Raw genomic sequence first — 7824 nt, 5'->3', positions numbered from 1 at the left:
AGTTTGTTCAAATAAATGACCTTGACCTTCATTTAAGGTCACAGGGGTCAAATAGGCTAAAATCTTTAAATGACTTCTTTTCAAGAACTAGAAGGCCAAGGGTACTGATATTGGGCATGTAGCATGCTTGGATGAAGGGCTACCAAGTTTGTTCAAATGAGTTACCTTGACCTTCAATCAAGGTCACAGAGGTCAAATAGGCTAAAATCTTTAAACGACTATGTTGTATTGTACTAATAGTCAGATGACCGTTAAGGCCTATGGGCCTCTTGTTTTGCAAGCGTTACATTCATTCTTTTCAGACAAAATGAGTTATTCTCACAAAAAATGACTCCACAATTTGATACCGTCCTGCAATAAGGGTAGATAACTCTTTTTTTAGCTCACCTGGCCCGAAGGGCCGGTGAGCTTATGTCATGGCGCGGCTTCCGTCGTCCGTCCGTCCGTCCGTCCCGTCAACATTTCCTTTAAATCGCTACTAGTCATAGAGTTCTGCATGGATTGTAACCAAATTTGGCCACAAACATCCTTGGGGGAAGGGGAACAGAACTTGTATAAATTTTGGCTCTGACCCCCCGGGGGCAGGAGGGGCGGGGCCCAATAGGGGAAATAGAGGTAAATCCTATAAATCGCTACTTGTCCTAGAGTTCTGCATGGATTGTAACCAAATTTGGCCACAAACATCCTTGGGGGAAGGGGAACAGAACTTGTATAAATTTTGGCTCTGACCCCCCGGGGGCAGGAGGGGCGGGGCCCAATAGGAGAAATAGAGGTAAATCCTTTAAATCGCTACTAGTCATAGAGTTCTGAATGGAATGTAACCAAATTTGGCCACAAACATCCTTGGGGGAAGGGGAACAGAACTTGTATAAATTTTGGCTCTGACTCCCCGGGGGCAGGAGGGGCGGGGCCCAATAGGGGAAATAGAGGTAAATCATTTAAATCGCTACTAGTCATAGAGTTCTGAATGGAATGTAACCAAATTTGGCCACAAACATCCTTGGGGGAAGGGGAACAGAACTTGTATAAATTTTGGCTCTGGTCCCCCGGGGGCAGGAGGGGCGGGGCCCAATAGGGGAAATAGAGGTAAATCCTTTAAATCGCTACTAGTCATAGAGTTCTGAATGGAATGTAACCAAATTTGGCCACAAACATCCTTGGGGGAAGGGGAACAGAACTTGTATGAATTTTGGCTCTGGCCCCCCCGGGGGCAGGAGGGGCGGGGCCCAATAGGGGAAATAGAGTTAAATCCTATAGATCGCTACTAGTCATATAGTTTCTGCATGGAATGTAACCAAATTTGGCCACAAACATCCTTGGAGGGGTGGGGCCTAATAGGGGATTTAGAAGTTAATATTATAATTCCTTCAGAAAAGAAACAATGAACCTGTATTCAGAATATTACTTGGCATTACAAACCAGGTGAGCGATACAGCGTAGATAACTCTTTTTTATTAACATGCAATGAAAATTACCCGTGAAAAAGTAATAATTGGTCTGAAATTTTAAATCTTTAAAGAAAAGTTATGTGATGAAAATAGCATCATATTAGCAACCAGGATCATTTAATAAGATGTCTGGTTTAGGAGGATGAGGAAAATTGTGTACCTTAGAAAAAAACCCACTGCCATGTGGTCAATACCTGGTTACTAGTAGTAACTACTCTGGATGGGTTTCGAACTTGTAAACTACAGGTGGAGGACTATTGGTAATGCGTCTAAATATCATATGCAAACTTTTCACCGACCTGGTTCCACGGTGGGATTAAGTTCCATCATACGTTGGTTATGAAGTTCATGATATTGTACTTGTGTCACCATCTAGATCTACTCTTACAAGACCTATGTATGCTTCCAACATTGCAATAACACCACCAGTAGCTGATAAGACTACAAGATATCTAAAATTATATATGTCCCTGTTCGTTTCTACTTGTATATATTTCATATAGTGATTAAGCGAAAAATAATCAGCCATGTTGGATTTTGAAAATCAAATTTTGTTATCGCAATTTCTCATAAAGTATTGCTCCATTTTGAGACGGGTGAACAAACACTCGATAATTTTGAAGATGTTAAGCATTTATGTGTGGAGTAAAGTGTTATCGATTTTTTCAAAGTAACAATTTGGGGGGGGGGGGGAATTGATAAACTTTTTTTTTGTCAAAGGAAAGAAGTTGATAAGTTTCAAAATTGTGTGTCGAGATGTCGTTGACTTCTTGTTTTTAAACCAAAGAATTAGATACAAGTTTTCGTTGGCAAAAATGGACAGAGAAGGCGGGACACGTATTAAATGTACAGACCAGGTCTGTGTATAGTAGTCCGCTAAACCTGCCTATATTATTAGGCTTTTTTAAATATTTTTTTTTGCCTAATATATATTAGGCAAAAAAATAAATTAAAAAAGCCTAATAATATAGGCAGGTTTAGCGGACTAAGTGTATAGCTGACCGTGCAAGTCAATAGCATATAATCGAGATTTAAAAAATCAAGAATGTTTAAAAAATATGTTCCATCCTCGCCACCCAATGCACCTAATTACGTTAAACTCCACGAACTTACCGGTATCAGAAAAATTAGTTTTCTCACTACCTAGATACCATCGCGCTCGCTGATTTCTATGCAATAAAAAAAATGAATTCTCCTCACAACTGAATAATTTAAATTGTCTCAAATACGTGTAGAATAGAACGGGTATTTTAGTCCTTTGATGTACTTCGAAAGAGTCGTATAACGGTTCACTGTGGTTGGCTGTGTGGCTTTGATGTTGGGCGTCTTCAAAGGAAATCTTTGCAGGCCTGTGATTGGCTCAGATGTTTTCCGCTGAGCTGAGAGATCGTATGTGATCTGAACCCCAGGAATATCGAGGATGCGTTAACCCATATTTCTGGAAATTAATTTTATTACTTTCCTGTCGATATGCGACCAGAAAACTAGACGATTACATTGGAACCATAACTCTATTTCTGTGGTTTTAACGATTGCTATGAACAATTGAACAACATCTAAATACTAAAAAAGAAAAAAAACTGAAATCGTCAGATGGCCACTTCAATTTTAACTTATAGAAAATACTGGTATTGCCCCAACCTCCTCCAATACACACAACAAAAAATCAAAAAGCGCCCTTAATTTTGATGGTAATAAAAAAGAAATATCCGACCGTATAATGCCAATATAACATATATGAAACTATTCTGCTAATCCTGCTAGATAATTTATGTATTAGACCAAAATGGCTAATATAAATTTAATTAAAGCAGAGACTTAGATATAATATTATATCTAAGTCTCTGATTAAAGGCAGGTTTTGCGGAATAAGCTTTCACAACATGCATAAACGTATGTGTACGTAGAATTTTAATATATGGATTAAAACGCAAGCGAAAACAACAATTTTACAACTCACCAGTCTACGTGTACTATTAATTAAGATGCTTGAAATAATATTTTTATTTGAAGTTGTAGCCTGGCTGTCGAAAGGGAATTTGCATAAGAAATCAAAACGCGGGACACAGCGTTGGTAGTCTCGAAATTGGAGTATTCAATCGACATGATATTCATTAGCATATTCGTTTTCGGTGATATCAGATCTTTTAATAAATCTTTGGTGATATTCAAACATTTATTTTATGAATATATAATTTAAAAAGGCGCATTGATTTCTAACGGTCATCTGACTATTAGTACAATACAACATAATCGTTTAAAGATTTTAGCCTATTTGACCACTGTGACCTTGATTGAAGGTCAAGGTAATTCATTTGAACAAACTTGGTAGTCCTTCATCCCAGCATGCTACATGCCCAATATCAGTTCCCTGGGCCTTCTGGTTCTTAAGAAGAATTCATTTAAAGATTTTAGCCTATTTGACCCCTGTGACCTTGAATGAAGATCAAGGTCTTTCATTTGGACAAACTTGGTAGCCCTTCATCCCAGCATGCCACAGGCCTAATATCAGGTCTCTAGGCCTCATAATTATTCACAAGAATTTGTTTAAATGATTTTAGCCTATTTGACCCCTGTGACCTTGAATGAAGGTCAAGGTCATTTATTTGAACTAACTTGGTAGCCCTTCATCCCAGCATCCTACAGGCCAAATATCAGTACCCTGGGCCTTCTGGTTCTTGAGAAGAAGTCGTTTAAAGATTTTAGCCTTTTTGACCCCCGTGACATTGAATGAAGGTTAAGGTCATTCATTTGAACAAACTTGGTAGCCCTTCATCCCAGCATGTCACAGTCCCAATATCAGTACCCTGGGCCTTCTGGTTCTTGAGAAGAAGTCGTTTAAAGATTTTAGCCTATTTGACCCTCGTGACCTTGAATGAAGGTCAAGGTCATTTATTTGAACAAACTTGGTAGCCCTTCATCCCAGCATCCTACAGGGAAATTATATGTACCCTGGGCCTTCTGGTTCTTGAGAAGAAGTTGTTTAAAGATTTTAGCCTTTTTGACCCTCGTGACCTTGAATGAAGGTCAAGGTCATTTATTTGAACAAACTTGGTAGCCCTTCATCCCAGCATGCCACAGGCCTAATATCAGGTCTCTAGGCCTCTTAGTTATTCACAAGCAGTTGTTTAAAGGATTTTAGCCTATTTGACCCCTGTGACCTTGAATGAAGGTCAAGGTCATTTATTCGAACAAACTTGGTAGCCCTTCATCCAAGCATGTCACAGTCCCAATATCAGTACCCTGGGCCTTCTGGTTCTTGAGAAGAAGTCGTTTAAAGATTTTAGCCTATTTGACCCTCGTGACCTTGAATGAAAGTCAAGGTCATTTATTTGAACAAACTTGGTAGCCCTTCATCCCAGCATCCTACAGGGCAAATATCAGTACCCTGGGCCTTCTGGTTCTTGAGAAGAAGTTGTTTAAAGATTTTAGCCTTTTTGACCCTCGTGACCTTGAATGAAGGTCAAGGTCATTTATTTGAACAAACTTGGTAGCCCTTCATCCCAGCATCCTACAGGGCAAATATGAGTACCCTGGGCCTTCTGGTTCTTGAGAAGAAGTTGTTTAAAGATTTTAGCCTATTTGACCCTCGTGACCTTGAATGAAGGTCAAGGTCAGTTATTTGAACAAACTTGGTAGCCCTTCATCCCAGCATGCCACAGGCCTAATATCAGGTCTCTAGGCATCTTAGTTATTCACAAGAAGTTATTTAAATGATTTTAGCCTATTTGACCAGTGTGACCTTGAATGAAGGTCAAGGTCATTTATTTGAACAAACTTGGTAGCCCTTCATCCCAGCATCCTACAGGGCAAATATCAGTACCCTGGGCCTTCTGGTTCTTGAGAAGAAGTTGTTTAAAGATTTTAGCCTTTTTGACCCCTGTGACCTTGATTGAAGGTCAAGGTCATTCATTTGAACAAACTTGGTAGCCCTTCATCCAAGCATGTCACAGTCCCAATATCAGTACCCTGGGCCTTCTGGTTCTTGAGAAGAAGTCGTTTAAAGATTTTAGCCTATTTGACCCTCGTGACCTTGAATGAAAGTCAAGGTCATTTATTTGAACAAACTTGGTAGCCCTTCATCCCAGCATCCTACAGGGCAAATATCAGTACCCTGGGCCTTCTGGTTCTTGAGAAGAAGTTGTTTAAAGATTTTAGCCTTTTTGACCCTCGTGACCTTGAATGAAGGTCAAGGTCATTTATTTGAACAAACTTGGTAGCCCTTCATCCCAGCATCCTACAGGGCAAATATGAGTACCCTGGGCCTTCTGGTTCTTGAGAAGAAGTTGTTTAAAGATTTTAGCCTATTTGACCCTCGTGACCTTGAATGAAGGTCAAGGTCAGTTATTTGAACAAACTTGGTAGCCCTTCATCCCAGCATGCCACAGGCCTAATATCAGGTCTCTAGGCATCTTAGTTATTCACAAGAAGTTATTTAAATGATTTTAGCCTATTTGACCAGTGTGACCTTGAATGAAGGTCAAGGTCATTTATTTGAACAAACTTGGTAGCCCTTCATCCCAGCATCCTACAGGGCAAATATCAGTACCCTGGGCCTTCTGGTTCTTGAGAAGAAGTTGTTTAAAGATTTTAGCCCTTTTGACCCCTGTGACCTTGATTGAAGGTCAAGGTCATTCATTTGAACAAACTTGGTAGCCCTTCATCCAAGCATGTCACAGGCCCAATATCAGTACCCTGGGCCTTCTGGTTCTTGAGAAGAAGTTGTTTTAAGATTTTAGCCTATTTGACCCTCGAGACCTTGAATGAAGGTCAAGGTCATTTATTTGAACAAACTTAGTAGCCCTTCATCCCAGCATGCCACAGGCCTAATATCAGGTCTCTAGGCCTCTTAGTTATTCACAAGAAGTTATTTAAAGGATTTTAGCCTATTTGACCCCTGTGACCTTGAATGAAGGTCAAGGTCATTTATTTGAACAAACTTGGTAGCCCTTCATCCCAGCATCCTACAGGGCAAATATCAGTACCCTGGTCCTTCTGGTTCTTGAGAAGAAGTTGTTTAAAGATTTTAGCCTATTTGACCCTCGTGACCTTGAATGAAGGTCAAGGTCATTTATTTGAACAAACTTGGTAGCCCTTCATCCCAGCATGCCACAGGCCTAATATCAGGTCTCTAGGCCTCTTAGTTATTCACAAGAAGTTGTTTAAAGGATTTTAGCCTATTTGACCCTCGTGACCTTGAATGAAGGTCAAGGTCATTTATTCGAACAAACTTGGTAGCCCTTCATCCCAGCATCCTACAGGGCAAATATCAGTACCCTGGGCCTTCTGGTTCTTGAGAAGAAGTTGTTTAAAATTTTTAGCCTTTTTGACCCCTGTGACCTTGAATGAAGGTCAAGGTCATTCATTTGAACAAACTTGGTAGCCCTCCATCCCAGCAACCTACACGCCAAATATGAGTACCCTGGGCCTTCTGGTTCTTGAGAAGAAGTCGTTTGAATAAAAAGTTTACGCACGGCGCACGGCGGACGGCGCACGGCGGACGGCGGACGGCGCACGGCGCACGGCGCACGACGACGGACGGTGCATGATGACAATAGGTCATCCTGACCCTTCGGGTCAGATGACCTAAAAAGGCGCATTGATTTCTATTTTACAATCCTATTAATTTGTAGTCTTGATAACTTGTGCTGCTTATTCCACAAAGTTTTTATTCTTTTTACAAAGAATATAATCTTTCATTTTTTAGGATAAGCGTCTTGGTCAAAGGGGGGGGGGGGGGAGTCGCTAGGTCGGGTTTTTTTTTAGTGTCTTCACTCCAAAGTAATGGCCGGAACCGGAGTCTAAGTTCGAAGTCCCGACTTTTAATTAATTTTTTTTGGTAGAAGATTGAGGAAAAATAAGGGTGAGGGTAAAAAACATTAGGTCGGTCGGGTAACCCTAAAAAGACATATTTTTTGGGTCTAGGTCTAACAATTGTGAGTTTAAAAGATACAAGTTAATTGTTATATATGCCAAGAGATGCTTCTCTGCGGTTGTGCCACGTACCCTTTTAATCAATGTTTCAAACTTCAAATTGCACAACCAAGACTACATAACAAGCTGGAGTTTATGGGGTGAAAACTATATACCTACTTCAATAAAATTTGTTGCTAGAAATTCTACTTAGAAATAAAAAATATATACTAAAATGTACATAACAGTTATGTACTGTATATATACGTAGGTCGCCTTTGTGCACCTGTTAAAGCTTATTCTAAAACGATATCTCGAGCATAAATTTGACAAGTTTTAAACGAATTTTATTTAAAATGAACAATGTAAATAAAAGTGATAGAATGCACATTCCAAACACCACTCCGCAAACGATCTGACGTGAAGTCACGTTATCATTCGTGTGGGCTGCCATGTTGGAAAA

Source organism: Argopecten irradians, chromosome 12 (genome assembly GCF_041381155.1).
Source record: "Argopecten irradians isolate NY chromosome 12, Ai_NY, whole genome shotgun sequence".
In the NCBI taxonomy this organism is placed as follows: Eukaryota; Metazoa; Mollusca; class Bivalvia; order Pectinida; family Pectinidae; genus Argopecten; species Argopecten irradians.
The sequence above is the reverse complement of the archived record's forward strand: the minus strand, read 5'-3'. Positions refer to the sequence as shown.